General features: G+C 48.7%; 1 pseudogene; it reads right to left on the bottom strand.

Moving 5' to 3' along the window:
* Positions 1-179: 179 nt before the first annotated feature.
* LOC131412276 (uncharacterized protein C2orf78-like) lies at positions 180-6,920 on the bottom strand (annotated as a pseudogene).
* Between the last annotated feature and the right edge of the window lie 10,944 nt (positions 6,921-17,864).

Here is a 17,864-nt window from a genome sequence, read left to right as displayed (position 1 = left end):
CTGACTTCTGCCATTTCCCCCACTCCTGCTGCTTTTTGTCAGCTGCTGAAACCCCCCCCCCCCTTTGGCCTTCCTAGCCCTGGACCCAGTTGCTGCCTCTTTCCTCAGTTCGTATCCCTTTTCCTTCATCCTCCCGTCCAAGTTCACTTCTTTTTTCTCGTGAAGCCTTGGATCCCCACCACCACCAAAGAAGAACCACAGTTGACGGCATCTCCAAACTCAAAAGGCTTCTTTATTACTCATCTATCAATTCTAGTACTTTAACGTATTGATGTCTTAAGTTTTAAAATCTATCAAAGTAAATAGAGACATCTCTACCTATCTATCTATGGAGCAAAGACTGCTACCCAAAGTCGCACCACCAGTCCTAGCAGCCTTATCTTGCGTAGCCGTAGTAGTCAGCAATTTCCATTTCTCTTTCCCTCTCAATGAAATACTGCACTTTCCCCAAAGAGGTGTATTTGGCAGCCTGCTCACGCTCTTGTTGAGCCTGCCTCTTCATGGCCTCCCGCTCTGGCCTCTGTTCGGCTGTGATGGGCTCTGATATCACTGGCCCTGGGATGTCGGGTTTTCTCCATGGAATTCGTTGCGTGCTAAAGTCTTGGAGCAGATAGTGGGGTTGAGGCCTGGGCGGGTCCTGGAGCTTGGTCACAGGAGTGGGAACGGGCTCCCGCTGGAGAGAAGTGCAAGATGCTGTTTTGTGGGGTGCGGGCGTGGCAGCAGCAGACTGAGGGACGCTAGGCCGGGTGGGGTTGGTGGAAATTGGCCGAGCTGGTCTGGCAGGACCCGTCAAAGATGCAGGAGCTGGCTGGGCTGAATTGAGTGCAGTCGGTTGAGCTGAGTGGGTAGAACCAGGCCGGGCAGGGTCAGCCACAGCGGGCCGATGTGAGGCCAGAGCCGGCGGCCTCCGAGGAACAGGTCGAGCTTGAGGCCTGTCCACGGTCAGAAAAGGCAAAGGTACCAACTTGACCTTCCCAGGAGGTGGCAGCTCGGACTGGGATGGAGGTGGGCGCTCTTGTGCGACACTGCCCTCTGGTTCCTGGGCTTTGGCTTGAGTTTCCTCAGGGCCTTGGCCCTCACGTGGGGTATCCAGCCGTGGTTTGATAGCTGGGGCGGGCTGGGGGTCTTTGGGGTGGCTGCAGTTTGCCAGGGCCCGGGAGGAAGAGAGTCCAGTTTTCTTATCAGTCTTCCTGCCCAGAGCATGGAACACCTGCACCGACTCCAGCAAGTGCATGCCTAGGGAGGTTCGAGGCCTTTGGAAGGTCTCTCGGCTCAGCTCGGGTTGATTCCGCTTCCTCTTGGGCAGGGTTGGCTTCTCTTCTGCCTTGACTTTGTTCCCTGGCAGCTCACTCTCTTCAGCTTGCTTGGAGTTGTTTCCTCTGGTCCTCTTGGTCCTTTCCTGCCCACGGCTCTTAGTTTTGCTGCTCCTGCCGGATGCAGCCTTCTGAGGCTTGCTGTTAGAATGGCTGGCCGTGTCCACAGGAGCCCTGTCGCTGTCTGCAGCATTGCAAATAGCCACTTCTCCCCCTGACAGGCACTCCGGGTCCTTGGGCTGGATTCTGGCCTTGGGAGCACCGTCGATAGGCTCAGAGGCCTTACGTTTGTTCTTCCTGGCTTGATCGGAGGCAGCCTTTGTGACACTTGACTTTTCCTGCACCTGGATCCACTCGATGGCTCTGGTGTCTTTGGCTTGGATCACCTGGGGGCTTTTGGATGGATCAAGGTCTTCCAAGGAATTGAAGAGCTGGGGAAGGTGAATATCCCCCACCAGTGTAGCGATGTCTGCAAAGCCACCGCCAGGTTCAGTGCCATCTTCCAGTGTCCCTTGGCCCTCGAGACTCAGGCTGCTCTTTCCCAGATCAGCATTTTCAGAAGCAGGCTGGTCCTCTTGGCCGAGGGGATCGGTGCAGGCCAGGAGCTGGTACGTATCAGGAATTTCTGAAGGGAGTAGTGGAGGATCTTGGTTTTCCGTTGGGATCTGGTAGGCATCCGGAGGCTTTGCAAGCTTAGGTGTAAGCTCCTCCAACTTCTTGGGAGCTGGAGACAGTGCCAGGAGGTTACTGTTGGAACTCTGGTCTGGAGCCCTCATTGAAATGTCCCCAAGCTCAGGTGGTGGGTTCCCCTCCGGTAGCTGGGTCTTTCTGCTACTGCAGGATTTGGGGAATTCTGGGGTTTGTTGTAGACAAAATGTCTGGCTTGCGGGTTGCAATCCCAGGGAAGTCTCCAGGCCCAGGGAGGTTTCCATCGCTGCAAAGGAAGGAGGGAAGAGGTCAGTCCCTGGTAAGGGAGATGCTCCCCCTAGACACCAAGGCGGCAATCATGCACCTTCCCACAACGGACAGGGCACATTTTTACTCGCTCTTCTTAAGGGTCATGGACAGCGTCCTGTGCTGGGAATTAAGAGGCGAGTGTCCCGTTTCTTACTGGTGATCATTTGATGTCATTGTTCCTTGGTTTTCTTTGTATTGCATAGGGTTGTTATCGGACAAATAAAAAGTAGAGGAGATTTTCAAACTGTGAAGCATTTTACAAATGCTAGCATTCTCCTATAGAGAATTCTCTCCGCTTTCCTGAGAGAATAAGAACACTTCACATCATGGACTAGGAGAGGGAATGGAGCTCTTCCTGCTGAAATACATCAGCAAGGGCGCATTCTTAGCCTGTTTGCTTTGGACAGGATCTGGGAAGACGAGGTCTCAACTCCTGGTGTAAATGAAGGCGGTGAGCGAAAGGTACCCTGGCGCTATCACCAGTGCCTTCCCAGGAGACTACAGCCGTAGGTCGGGGAAGGGAGTCCATTTGAGCGTGGTATAGTGCAGGGGACTGAGCAGCTAGGGCAGTGAGGCTTCTGGTGTCGCTTGGTGTGCTCTTGGTGTTCTCACGCATGTAGCGTAGATGGCCGTTACAGTGTCCCCCCCTTCCCACCAGTAATGGGCGTTCTTATGTAGAGTCTGAAGTAGGGAGTAGTACTGAGCGCGGGTAGTGCTTATGAAAGCCTCCGGACTTCAATTCTCCCTGTCTGTGGACTCAGCACTTCCCAGCTGCCGAGTTGACCCTGTTTTGGAATGTGGACCTCATTCCTCTCCCTTCCTGCTGTCTGTACTCACCTTGAAATCTTGTTTCTGTGACGGGTTGAGCAGACGCAGCGTAGTAGATGCCAGAGGAGGAGGCTGGTGGTAGGACATTTGTGGGCTGAACCTGCTTTAGTACCATCACCATTTCTGGTTGAAGGGCGGAGGCCCCAGCTCCTGTGTAGGACACGGAGCCACAGGATGGCAGGCAGGGGCCGAGTTGGCCAGACAGTAGAGGCCCCAGGGTGCCGGGAGTATAGTAATACACCTGGCTTCCTTCCCGGTAGGGAAGAGCCAGGCTGTGTGCCTGATTTGAAATCTGAGGTGGTGTTCTCTGAACGAGCCTGGCAGAAAGTGATGGATACAGAGGGACCACGTTATTGGCATCAGGTGTTCTGTCATACCGGGCTGCCATGGACATGGAAGAAACAGCTGTGTCCTGGTCAGTGAGAGCCACAGTGAGGTCTCCGAGTGAAGAAGACTCCTTCTCAGTGCCTCCTGTGATATCCCACTGCCAGAGACCTGGATAGGAAGCAGCTGACGTGGAGATGTGGCTCTGGCCAGTCACTGCAGACAACATGGTTGTGCTAGAATGTTGGTAAAGGTAGGCACTCCCCATGAGTGGCTGGAAAGAGGTGGCCGAGGCTGATGGCAACAGCCGTGCCGAACTGACGGCTGGAGCAGAGACTCTGGAGAAACTGCAGGCACTTCCCGTTAGGGAAGCTGCATTGCTCACCACAGGAAGAGAGAGCTGCAGCGAGTTGGGAGTTCCAAGGAAAGGTGGATTTTGGAAATTTTCTGTAGGGAACAAGAGGGTGATGAAAACATCAGTGGGGTTGATGACCTCTCACTATGCTAGAGGAACAGCATTATCTTAAGGTTCTTGCTATGAGACAGCCTCTCATATACCAATACTCACTGAGATACCCCAAATCCAACCGTTTATGGCGGTCGCACGTGCTGGAGCAGTTTGGTTCTCTTCTGTGTCACTGCCTGTGCTCCCGGGTTGGGCAGAGATGTGCAGAAGCCCCACGTGGTGCGGTTCACACCTTGTTCTCTAGGCTGGAAGGCACCTTCTCCCTGCCCATCTTTCCCTTGAGCCTGCGCTAGTCCCGACTCGTGTACTCTTTGCTCCAATGGAAGCATTTTGGGGCTTCTGTTCTAAGATTCTCATTGTACGAGTGAGGAAACTGAGGCTCAGAGAGGTCAGATCGAATCGTTCAAGTTCTCCCGTTTTGTTTAGCATCGTTACCAGGTTACAGAGCCTGAGTATCCTGACTTCCTTGCCAGGGCTCTGCTCTGACCATTCCACTACCGGAAACCGGGAGAAGTCGAACTTCTACTAGAGGCATTTTCTTTGTCCTTTGGAAGACAGAGCAGCTGTCACGTAACACTTTGACCTTGAGGGTCTCATTTTGCCTGTGCAGTTCAGACGTTACCTGGAGTTCACAGCTTACTGAGTCCAGGTGGTAGATGTCACGGGTCATTCTTACCCTCTTCAAGCCTGGTTTCTGTTCCTACCTCCAAATGACTGCCTGTGAGTGAGTGTCTCAAAAAGTGCTTTTTGAAAGAAAAAAGTGATTTAAACTCTCTGAACTTCAGCTTACTCTTCTGTAGAGCAGTTATAATAAGAAAAGCGATAATCATGAGGGTAATAATTCATACGTGAATAAAAGTGATATATTGCGTAAGTGTAATATGGAGGAAGATATGGTAAGTTCTGTAAAAACAAAGAGAAAAATCATGAAAAAGGTGTATCACAGGACTAAAAAGACATATACAGGTATGATGGAAAACCGAGGCATGTAGCAGGCATCAGAGCCTAAGAAGTTTACTAATAAATGAAGTTCTGTACCATCCATGCAGTATTATGAAAGTGAATATCGCCGGCTCTATTGTAGTGAATACTACTTGCCAAAACAACAGCCCACAGTAGAAGGTGATTTCGAATGAATTCCTAGGCAGCACATAGAGACAGAGAAGACATAACGGTAAAAAATGGCTTAAAAAGGCAGCAAAGTGCTATAAAGGAGACCGTATAGGTAGCCACAATATACGTAGAGAGCTGTTTCGGTAAGAGCTGGTACAAAGCAGAGAGCAACATCCTAAGTGTAAAGGAATTCCATTATTGTGCTCATTCTTATTTCTCTGACTGTGACCCAGCAAGTACCAGCTACTAAGCCTAGCAGAAATAGACGTTTCAATTAAACGTATGTTTCTCGTGCTCCAACCGCATAGAAGCAGAAGAGGGTAGTTAAAAGGTGTCATGAAGGTTTTCATATTGCCCCTGCAAACCTCGATAAGAATCACCTTCAACATCCAGGAAGGTGTCATCCCCAAAGCCTAAAAACACCGTCATCCCTAGAATCCAATTAAAAAATTATTGAATGTAGGAAAACCCAAAGGACTCCACAAAACTGTTTTAGATAGTTGTGGGAGTTGACTTTTTCTTTTTCTTCTTCGGTAGCTAAGGTCTAGAAGCAGATGACGGCTGTTTCTCAGTGTGCTCTCCGTGTGAGGAAGAAAACAGCCGTCCAGATGAAAAGCAGCCTTGACTTGGAACCTGCTTGTCACACAAAGGAATTAATGCTTCTGATTCAAGTTAGGGGGTATCAGTTTTTAGCAAAGCTTCAATTTTCTTTTGAATAGGCAAAACATCTACATCGTTTAAAAATGAGAATGGAATCAAAACTGCAAATTCTCCTAGCCCCGGCCTCTGGACAGCCACTTTTATTAGTGTCTCGATGATAGGGAGCGTCATGTCTAAAAACATCTCTAAAATGTTCGTATTCAAAACTGACAAGTGCCATCGGTGTTCAGAGAGGCAGCAGAAACAAACGAACAAGTGAGGGGGACTCTTCTGAGAAGCTGCTTTTCCTAGCGATTCCCTGTTCTGCCCCTACTCTCCGTCCTAGTCTGTGAATGTAAGCGTCTGCTCTGCTCAACTGGGCTTTACCCTGCTCTGAGCAGACTTCAACTGTGTGCTCTTTCTGCTTTGATTTAAGATCGTGGGTTCCCTTCAACATTCCACGCCCAACTCCCTCGTTTTCCCTGCGAGCTCCTCGTCCTTCTGCCTCCCCTTTCTTCCAGTTTCTCCCCCTCTGGGTTCCTGTTGGCCTGTGCTGATGACAGCAGTCCTCAACCTCCTGACCTTTGAATACTTGCCTCCCCTATAGCCCAGTCCTCTCCATCCTCTCTCCCCGTTTTCTCTTTCCAGCTCGTTCAGGTAGAAAACTCCAAAACATGCGAACATTGCTTTTTGAACAGCCCTAAATGTAACATCGTACAGTCGAAGTGGCAGTGGAGGGAGACCATCAGAGGTGAAACCTCTCGGTATACATTGCTAGTTTTCTGCATCACCTAGGATTTCTCTCTGTTGCTGTGGAAACACTCTCCAGAGGTCTCTGATTGCATGCCTAGGTGGGTGCCCTTTAAGACTCAACATCAGAGAAGAAAGGGAGCAGAGGGGACAAGCGCTGTGATATCCTGATGTGACAGATGAGGAGAAAACAGCGTTTGTGAGAGAGCCAAGGACTTGCCCAAAGTCACACAGCTCGCAAGAGTCCAAGTCAAGACGGGAGTTACGTCCCCAGGTTCCTAGTTCACTACTTTCCCCCCATTATTCTCTGCCATTTTTGAATCTGCTAGTCAATATCGGGGCAAAAATACATAATGAAAACCATTTCCTGGTTTCTTTCCTTACCTGACATGGTCAGAGAAGAAGAGGAAGCATCAACTGCAGATCCAGGGGATGAGAGAGATGCTACTAGAGGACGTCTGAGTGGCTGCAGCCAAAGAGCGATGTGTCCAGTACGAAGGCCACTGGTCACACTGGTCACTTGCGAGGATTCAAATTTATTTACAGACAACTCCATGGAAACCCCAAGATTCTACCAGGTGGTGGTAGGTTTAGGGGGAGAATGATGTCACAAAGCAGGTAGGAGATAGCCAATAGGGAGGTCAGATTCCCCCCGAGAAGACGGGATTGGGTGGAGGGGGTGGTGGGAGAGCTCCAACAGCACCTCTGTGGCTGAGGTCTGGGGAGGTGCCATCCCACGAGACAGATGCGATCGTCTTGCTGCCCCGGGCTCTTCCGGCAGGAAATAGCTCAACGTTTCTTACAGATGTTCATTGGTAGAATGAATTCATAGTTGTTTGTCTTCTACACTTCCTACTTTTTCATGTATATTGTCCATTTGTTATTATATGTACAGTTAATTGATATCCTTAGAGAGGAGGGCAAGGGACATCTAGGTGGACCTGTTCCAGTTGTTCTGAAATCTTACGAGTGGATCTAAGTAGTGAACTTACTGCTGCTTTTAAGGAGCAAAGGAAGGGTGAATTCAGGAGCTCTTTGTGTAACTTGGGTCAAGAGTAGGGTGAGGTTTGTTGAGTGCCCCTTGTGGGGAATGATGTGGTTGAAGGCTCTTCTCTTTTAGTTCCTTCTCCTTGAATCCTGCCTTCCTTGGGGTGGGCCGGGCCGGGCCGGGCCGGGCCGGGCCGGGCCAGGCCAGGTTGGACTTGCATCTCTCTTCTGCTCTCCTTTTTTGTGTTCTTCGTGGTAGGCGTTGTCTCTGGCACCGGCCTTGATCTTGCATCTTACCCTCCTGGACGTTACTTCCTGTCCACCTCCAGCAGCAGGGGTCTTCTTTTCAGTGCCTGGTGCTTCTCAAAATGGACTCTGCCCATTCGAAGCAAATACCAGAGAGCTAGATGACACAGCTGATTGCAGGCCTTTCCTCTTGCAGCCTTTGGTTGCAATTCTCTTTCCCATCATTTGCTACCTCTGGCTCCTTGGGCCACAGAGGCCTGCTGCCATCTGGCTCTCGTATACGGGAGAGGCATGCGAGGTACTTTGGCCTTTCCTTCTCAGCGAAGCGTATCCAGTGTGGCAGTTACTGTAGCCTCCTCCCTCTCGGGAACAGGCACTGTAGAGTGTCGGGCCTCTGGGATTCTCTGTCGGCCGTGCTCGGGCGCAAGGCCGGGCAAAGTGAAGAGGAAAACAGTTCGAGAAGGAAGAGGAGATTCGTGGAGAGTAGGGAAGAGGCAAGGTGCAAGGTACAGGAAAAGAGAGGTGCCTGTGGAGTTTTCGGTTTCTTGAGAACTACCTTGCCACACGTGGGCCTCCTTTTGTAGTAGCAGAACAGAGAGTTCAATACGTATTTATTAACGTAGCTAGGGGATCCTGCAACTGCCGTGAATTCTGTACACGAAAGAGAATAACCCTCAATATCTTTTTCTCCCTTTGCTTGATGTCATGTGACGTCATTTACGTCGTGCATCGGTATGTTTGTTGAGCGGAGATTGTTTTCAGATTCAGATGCTCTGGTTCTGTCTCCATGTGTCTTTCCTGGTCGCGTTTTTAAGGAATCCAAAATTGGAAGACAGATTGCATGTTGTTCCCCTGACGATTGCGCGTTTTGAAGCATCGTGGGCTAACTTGACCTGATGGGTTTTGTGGAGAAACTTAGAAAGCGGTCGGTGAAAAGGCCCTGTGGTGAGTTACACTGTGCACCCACACCTGAGGAGCAGATGTCTGCAGTCCCCCCGACCTGGCCTGGGTGCCTCTGTATTTGTTCGCCTGGTCGGTATTGTTCTCACTGACCAGTCTTGTGACTGCGAGACAGTGAGTGAGGCCTGAGTGGTCGATGATTTGTTTGGGGAGGAAATCTTTGGATCTGGTCGTTTTCCTTGGAGGTAAGCGTTTAGTGTGCCTAAATGGACCCATCTGGGGCCTTTTCTAGTGTCGGCGAGTGGGAGGTGTGTGCTACAAGGCGCCAAGAGCCCACGAGAAGCTAGCTCCTCGATGGGACCTCCAAAGACGCATACTTCATTTATAGGCCTGTTTTTCCTATTATGTGATCTGAGTTTTTTGAGTGATAGCGAGGGATGCTTATCTGAGAAGAAATTGTGAAGGCTGTTGCAGTGTAGATGTATGGCTTGAGCTCACTGAATGTTTTCTGAAGGTCTTTTTCCCTAAGCGTCATACCTCAGATAGCCTACTTCCGTGACATTAGTATATAACACGAGGCTAAGAGCATAGACTGGATATCTGCAAGCCAGACCGGTCTCTCTTTTCTCTACGTTCCCGTGGAAATCAAGGGAATCCAGAGCTACTGCAGGTTAGGGTGGGTGGTGTAAGATGGGGGGAAGTGTCGGAAGACAAATTCTGGTAGCAGTAAAATAATTGACATATGAAAACATTCAGTTGCAACGTTCAGTTCTATTTAGGCAAAGTCTTAGTTAGGCCTTCCCTGGTTCCCAGCCTCTGTAAGCACGTTCTCTCCATAGGTATAGCCATTGAACTTGAGCTTGCAGGCTCAGCATGATCCTAAGCTCTACAAGAATCTTAACTGTAGGAGGAAGAAGCTAAAGAGCTTTAGTCCAAGGCTCTGGAACTTAGCATCAAGCCCTACCCTGACCTAACGCCTTTTGTTTATAGATAGGGAATTGTCTTCTCCCAGAGACCCACTTCCTGCATTTTGTACCCGTGGGGATAACTGAGACTTGTCTTGCTGGCACATACCCCGTCCACCTAGCCCTGAGGCTCTTCCTTTCTCTCCCCGTTGTCACTTTTGGATTTAATTAAGGACTGGAATCCCTCAAAGCCTACGTGGTACGTGGGGCCCTCCCGGACACTGGTAGGTTTTGTTAGTGTCAACTATGTAGCTCTTGGGTGCTCCAGATATCCCTTGCTCCTGTATCTTGCATTCCAGTGTCCTGCATGCCTATCCAGGCATTCTTTTACCTCACGGTGGACTGACTCCACTCCAAGGGCCTACTCTTTGCTGGTTCCCCCTACTTTCTGGACACCCTGTTATGCCTGGGTCTGGATTTTCTTGTGGCATCTCCCTCTGAGTCTGTTTCCACCCCAAGCTTGAGTCTTTCGGCAAGTCGGAAGCGCAGGACCTATAGAGCTTTTTGAGCTTCTGATAGATGTATGTCACATTTCGTATGTTGTCAACGTCTGCAGATGTTTGGACCCTTCCTGCTTGTCGGCCACTTCACGCCTATTGGATAATTTTTTTTTTTTTTTTTTTTTTTTTACATAGAGTCCAAAGGAATATCTTGTGACTTAGCACCAAGTCTGAATGTGCCTCATTGGAAGTTTGCAAACTGTGCTGTGCTGACTTATGTCCGTACTTTGTCCAAAGAGCAATTCACTAATATGGACCCGTTTTCAATTCTGCGGAGGTTTTCCGAATAGTAAATGTTTGTGGATTTGAACTTGGTTAGACACTGACTGTCCCAGAAATGTTAAAGCGAGTGATCTTTTTACCGCTTCGTTCATTCATTCACTCATTCATTCACTCACTGCAGACCGCGGACCTTTCTGACCCTCAGTTCACCCCGTTGTCAAATGGTTGTGAAGGTTACCGACAGCGTAGGTAAGATACTTTCAGAAATTAGAAACTAAAAACTAAAAATAACAGAAAGCACTCACTGTTCTGATCGCCTACGGTGTAATCTGGAATTGAGTGCCCTGTTCTGCCTTCAGACGTGCTGTAGAACATGCTGTCGTTTGCTGTTCGACTTGTAGCAGAGTTTAGAGTTTTTCTCACAGGTACAGCTCCCTGTGCTTGATTCTGTGTGGAAATCGTAGCTTTGAGCTGCACTCTTCTCTCTCTCGGTTCTCGTTTGGAGTTTTCTAAGAGGTAAATACATGCTGTCAAGCTCTAGCGTGATACCTGTCACAGGATAGGAAGCCAATCCAAGTTTCACTCTAAGTGGGGAGTGTAGGTTGCTACAGTGTGTTTGGAGGGTGATTCGACAGTACTTTTCCAGATTTTCAGTTTGCATATCCTTCTTTCCAGCAGTTCTACTTCTGGGACTTGCGATATAGTTGTCTACATGCATGAGGATGTTTACATTGCAGCCTGTCTGTTAACAGAGGACAAAGAAACTGAACACAACTAAAAGCCCCTGGACAGTGTCCTGGTTATGTAAATTATGGTACTTATAATCACTGGAATACTATGAAGCCATTAACAAGAATAGAACGGACGTATGCCTCAATTGACTGGGAAATGCACTGTCCGAGGTATATTGTAGACTAGGTATAGTACGCGGCTTTTCTGTAAAACAGAGGATATGCATAGAGGTAGAAAGAAGCGTTTGTATACAGTATACGATGTGTGAATGTGAGCTCTTGGAAGATATCTGGAAGAACCACACAAGGAACTGGGGGAGTGGGACTTGACTGTTCCTTCCCGGTCCTGGACTGCTGGAAATCTGCAGGCGATGGCGTACACGCCCCCGTCTGCATGAGCTGTGCTAGCGGCCTGCGGCGAGAGAGGGCGCCGTAGCCAGCAGAGTCCTGTTTCCTAGCGGAGCATCTCAGGCCTCCGGCGCGGTGACGTCCTGAGGACGGGCGGTGGCGCATGCGCGGTTGGAAGGCTGCTGGGCGCCGAGCGGGCTGCTGCGCGGGCGCTTGCGGGCCGGGCTGTTTTTCCGGCAGCGAGGGCGCTGGAGTGGCGGCTTTGGCGCTGTTGGCGTTGGGTGGTGGGCCTGTTGGGGCCCACGTGAGCCGATGGCATCACGCCCGCGGCGGCCGGGGCCAGGGGCGCGTCTTTTCCAGACTTGGCACGTCCAGGAGGCGGGGCGGAAACCACATCCCCGAAAGGTAATACGTCTTGTCCCCTGGGCCTGGCCCTGCCGGCTCTTGGCTCCTGGGCCTGGGCCTCGTCTCCTGTGGGCTCTGCCGGTCACTGTTGCCGCCGCCGCCGCGCGCTTGGCCCGTCGGCCCCTGGCTAGGAGGCATTGACCCTCCGGCTGCGCCGCCCGCTGTAGCTGAGTGGGCCGGTGTGTGATGTTCTGATTTCTCCCCATCCTTTTAAAAGCGAGGCTCTGGCCATCGCTGCCCGGGTAGAGTGCAGAGGGACTGCCGACTGTCAGTGTTGGGGACTCCCCTTGATTGCCCCAGTGGAGTCCCGCTCAGTCCCTCCAGCTGTGTTGTTTTGGCACGGAGCGTGTGAGTAATCAGCGCTAAGTCTGAGTGAGAAAACGCTCCAGCTCCAGCTCCAGCTCCAGCTCCAGCTCCAGCGTCGCAGAACTTGCCGCCAGAAACGTTGGTTATATTGTTTCCAGCAATCACAGAGGGCATCCGTTGCTTCCTAACAGGTCTCGAATGAAATGAGACGTCTTGCTCTACACGTTGAAATGATGCCTTGTGAGACTTTGCTCCTTTGTGCGGTGAAGGCTTTTTTATTCCTTGAGACCTTCCTTTTCCTCCGTCTCCTACCTCGTGAAGTCCCCTTCGTTTTTATCTCCTGAGTATCTTGGAATCTGTCACCTTCTTTCCCTCAAGCATGCTCATACAGAACTTGCCTGACCTTTTGCGTTTCGGGTCCTAACTAGTGTCCGTGTGTCTCCTCTCGTCTCCTTCCAATCCATTCTTCACACAGGAAATCTTTTTAATAGGCAAGTTGGAACGTTGCTCAGAAACATCACTCAGCAAGGTTGTTTTAAGAATGAAAACCCACTCTCGACCCTGGCCTTGAAGAGTCCGCGTGGTGGAGAATCCTCTCCGCTTCTCCAGCCCCATCTTGTGCCCCTCGTGCCCGCACTTTCCATGCTTCAGATACACTGAGTTAACCTCAGTTAGTCCTACGTCATCCTAGAGAAGTCAGCTCAAATATTCCTTTTCCCTGGGACTCCTAGCATTAAGTGAAGTTCACAGGCCCTTTTCCATCAAGTGTCCTTTTAAAATTTGAACTGGAACTTCGGCACTGACTGCATTTGATGGCATCAGTTGTGTGAGGACGGAAACTAAACTGCGAAGTGAAAGAATTGAATTGAAACTACTTCAGTCAACGTGTACGTACCGATGACCCCTCAGCGTTCAGGACTGGGCTGGCTTATCAGGGATGCAGAAGTTCCGGCCACGTCTCGTTTCAGTTAGGCCTTGTTTGTGGAGACCTTTGCTCTGTTTTGCTGCCTTGTATGTGTTTTCAAGATGGGGAAACAGGCAGAAGGGGAGTGTAGGTGGTTAGTAGGTGGGGTTGAAGAAGGGGAGCGGCAAAATGCCCACACGGGGACCTGCTGTGTGGTCTGTGATTTCCATTTTCGAGGAGTCTTCTTTCTACGCGGGGAGACAGGCTCACACACAAAAAAATTGGGCTCCCAAGAAGCGTTTGAATAGGTGGCAAGACTGTGTCCCAGTTGGACAGCAGATGCCTGGGACTCGTTTCATTGCTTTCAGAGTTCCTTTGACAAAGGAAAGCAAAAGTTAATTCAGTCTTCTTTCGGAAATCTGCATTCACCCTGTGGAACTCTGGTCCTCAACCCTGTCTCGCTCCATTTTCCCATTTTATAGCAAATAGTTTGTGTGCTGTACCCCTTTACTCTCCTGCAGTGAAATTCGTAGATAGGTGCAACCTGCTTCCGTACGTAATTTTGAGAGCGAAAAGTCAACGTAATGCTCTAACTACAATAGAAAGAAGAAATGAAACAAAGTAGTTTAGAATAAAGTAATATATATTTACATTTCCGTATGTGAGTATTTGGGCGTGACTTGAGTAACAATAAAGCAATAGGGGGTTACTTGTGCCGTGAACGCAAATACTGCGGACACTGACTGATCTAGGTGGGCTGTGTTGCCTCAGTGGTAGAGTTTCCGTGATAGGGAACGGCACTTAGTAGGTTTCCAAAGAGAACGAAGTACAGGTTGGTCCATGGGGTGATTACTATTCTGGAAAATTCAGTAGACCTGAAAACTGCAAAAACTGCATAAATCAATCAATCCTTTGTGTTTGTTTGTGAAATGGAGTTAGGTGCTAAGGCTTATATGACTGTGAACAGTTTTCTCGCCTATATCGACAGTCTGGTTAGGAGCCCCACGTGAAACAGACAGACACAGAAATAAATGTGTAGAAGGGAGCTTCTTTTCTTCCCTCTCATCTCTGGAAGAAAGGATTGTAATACAGCTTGTGATTTCCAGAAGAGTGGAAACTTCCTTTGAGTCTCATTGTATCTTAGCATCACAGGGCTTGAATCAATGGGAAACGTGAGGATGGGTTTCAAGCACACGTGTCTTCTTTCTTATTTCCTTCTCTCTGACAGAGTTTGGAAGGCAGTCTTGCTCCGGGAGAACTTTCCTTCTCCCTTGAATCTTTTTAGCAAAATCCAAGAACGGAGTGAAGAACTTGGACTGACGATTGTTTGAAGCTACACTCACCGCTGTTGTAAAGCAGAGGTAAATGGAACCCTGAGTTGAAAAGCCCCTTCTTCGTCCTAATAGTGTAATAATCATCGTAACTCAGTAGTCACGGTCCTGTCCTCCTTTCGTGGGTAATAGTGGAAAAAGGGAACCAAGTGGTGTCCTTCCTCACGCATTTCGAATCGCTGCCTCAAAATGAGATTAAAGACGTGAACTGAACTGTAGTATTTGGCAGGAGGCTCCGTATGTGCTTGAGAAATTCCATAAGCTTCCATGTTCTATCTTTTGAAAATAAAGTAAACTTTTAGTAAGAAAAGTAGTGGCCTAAAAGGAAAGAAAGGAATATCCGTTATGTCTTGAGCACTGATGTTGAGCAGTTGTCTGGGCGTGTGTCAACATCTTGGTAAAAGACAGTTCTCTAAGTTTGATGCTTTCTTTTCCTAATAATATCTCTTGATAGAATAGAGGAAGCCGTATGTTCTGTTGGCCCATGTGGCATATCGGTTGGAAAGCATTATCCTTCTTCTGACCAGTTCCACGGCCCTGGGAAACCATAAGACCCAATGTTTGTTAAGATCTGTACAGGCAGACCTCGGAGATATTGCGGGTTCTGTTCCAGACCACCGCGATAAAGCGAGTCACAGGATGTTTTGGGTTTCCCGGTGCATATAAAAGTTACGTTTCCACTAGACTGTAGTCTGGTAAGTGTGCCGTAGCATTATGTCTACAAAAACAGTGTACGTACCTTAATTAAAAAATAGTTTATTGCTCAAAACAGGTGACGGTCCTCTGAGCCTTCGGCGCGTTGTAGTTTTTTTGCTGATGGAGGGTCTTGTAAAAAATGCAAAAAAATCTGCGAGGCACAGTACAAGGAGGTATGCCTGCCTAGCAGCTTCCGGTTAAGACATGCTTTCACGTACACCAACCTAGTTGATCCTCACAAGAATCCTTTGCTGATGCTGTGGTAGTGGTACTCGTGTTTCCTCCTGGGTGCTTACCCTGCACTAAGCTCCGAGGATGGACGATTACAATTAATCATTTTATAGATGGTGAAACTGAGGCGCAGAGAAGGAGGAATTGAAATTTGAACTCACTTATTCCTCTTTTTTTTGATTGTGGTAAAGTACACATAAATGATATTGACCATTTTAACCATTCATGGGTGCACAGTTCAGTGGCATTAAGTGCATTCACGAGGTGGTGCAGCCATCTCCACTGTCTGGAACCAAAATCTTTTCATCGTCTTCAACAAAAGCCCTGTAAGCTTTAGACAATGACAGCGCCATCTCCCTTCCCCCAGCCTCTAGTCGCATCTATTCTACTTCCCGTCTCTCTGAATTTGTCTATTCTAGGTACCTCATATAAGCAGAATCATACAATATTTGTCCTGGTGTGTCTGGCTTATTTCACTGAACATAATGTTTTCAAGGTTCATCCGTGTTGTAGCATGCAGCAAAAAGTCAGTCCTGTTCATGGCTGAATAGCATTCCATCGTGTGCATGTACCACGTTTTATTTATCTGCTCGTCTGTGGCTGGACACTTGGGTTGCTTCCGGCTTTTGCCTGTTGTGACTCATGCTGCTGTGAATATTGTGTACAAATGTTTGTTCAGTTCCCTCCTTTCAGTTCTTTTAGATGTATAGGTAGGAGTGGAGTTGTTGGATCATACGGGAGTTCTATGTTTACCCTTGGCGAAAGCGCCAAAACGTTTTCCAGAGTGTCTTCTTGTTTTTAAACAATTCTCAGAGATTTTAAACATGCAGAAGCAGACACAATGCTGCGTTGTTCATCGTCCGCCCACGAACGCATCCGGCTTTAATGTCTATCAGCTCAGCTGATGGCTGTCGTGATTCTTCTGTACCCTTACCTGTTTCCCCCATTCCATAGCATTTTGAGGCACATCCTAGAAATCGTATAATTTCACCTGTACGTTTTTGGTAGGTATATTGAAAATATAAGACTTTTATTCCTTAAGATTAGTGACATTAAATATCCAGTCAGCCCTCAAATTCGCAGATGTCTCCTACGTGTCATAAACATTGTTTGTAAGGGTTTGAGTTAGATCTGAATTAGGTCCACGCTTTGCATTTGATTGTCAGGTCTCTGAAGGCTTACTTAATCTATAAGTTCTCCCTTCATGTCTGGTCTTGCTTTCTTTTTCTTTTTTTCTCTTGAATTTATCTTTTGAGGACGCCAGGTAGTTTGTCCCATCTGAAGACGACACTACAAATAATACCAGAGTGAACGAATGTAGTGGATGATGCCTTAAGGGAAAGAAGGAAAGGAGGAAATTTTTGAAACTGAGTAAGAGGATAAAAAGACTTCTAGAGAAATGGCAAATATTAAAGATAGGCAAAAAAGCCAGGCCAGTTCTGAAAAGAGTAATTCAAATACATAAAAGATTTTAGTATACCATAAAAGTGACACTTCCAATCGATGGGACAGATTAGTCAGTAAATTGTGCTACTTCCATGTTGGGGTGTAAGTAATTTCTCTGGAAGGATCCCCAGCGTGGCCAGAGTAGATGTCTCTAAGAGGAGGGAAATGGGTGACTGAAAACTCGGGGAAAAGGGTGACTATCCGTGGAATCCCCTTTTGTACCTTTCTCGTGTTGTAGCCTGTGAATCTTGTTACCTCTGCGGTCTGCCTGCCTGAGTTGAAACCCCGGCTCTCGCACTAGCGAGCTCTTCGTCTTGGGCAAATTCTTGACGCTCTCCAAGCCTGTCTCCTCATCTGTGAAATGGGGTGAGTGACTCCTCCTGGTGCTGCCTGGCGCAAAATCAACTCTCAAGACACGTGAATTACCGGTGGCAACACCCCGAATGTCCGTGAACTGAGGAATGGATAAACGAGTGTGGTAGATCCATCAATAGAATGTTATGCAGCCATAAAAAGGAATGAAGGACTGGCACACGCTACCACGTGGGTGAACTTGGATAACGTTATGCTGAGTGAAAGGAGCCAGGCACATAGGTCACATGTTGTACTAGTTCATGTGTATGAAATGTTGAGAAAAGGCAAATCCATAGAGACAGAAGGCAGATGAGTGGTTGCCAGGGGCTGGAGAGAGGAGGGAATGAGGAGCGATTGCCGATGGTTTAGGGGGCTTCTCTTTGGGGTGATGAAAATGCGATGGGTTAGATTAATGGTGGTGGTTGCACAATCTTGTGGATGTACTAAATGCCACTGAAGTTACATTTTCCAAAGGTGAATTTTATGGTATGTGAATCCTATCTCAAAAACTGATTTTAAAAATGTAAATTACCAGTTTTCCCATGGTAACTATATGCTCTCCCCATCTCTCCCCTCCCCACGCCCCGTTCCCTTTGATGCCCCCTCCGCTCTCCCCATTCCCTCCCTCCAGCTGCCCCACAAGGCCTAGCACGGAGCGCCTGTGGACCCCTGGGCGCCTGCGTCCTGCGCCGTTGGAGTGGCGACTCGGTGCACGTGTGTGTCCCCCGCTGTCACCCCGTGGGATGGACGCCTTCCAGCGGATTTTTCTCCTGCGGTTTGGGTGATGGCGATGTTTGGAGAAGGCAGCAACTGGCCGATTGGATGGAGGAGGACCTGGCGGGCCCCTCAAGTCATTATTTATGAAGAGACATATTTCTAACGAAGATATACAGGTGGGCGAC

The sequence above is a fragment of the Diceros bicornis genome, chromosome 12, assembly GCF_020826845.1.
Source record: "Diceros bicornis minor isolate mBicDic1 chromosome 12, mDicBic1.mat.cur, whole genome shotgun sequence".
NCBI classification, from domain to species: Eukaryota; Metazoa; Chordata; class Mammalia; order Perissodactyla; family Rhinocerotidae; genus Diceros; species Diceros bicornis.
The sequence above is the reverse complement of the archived record's forward strand: the minus strand, read 5'-3'. Positions and strand labels throughout refer to the sequence as shown.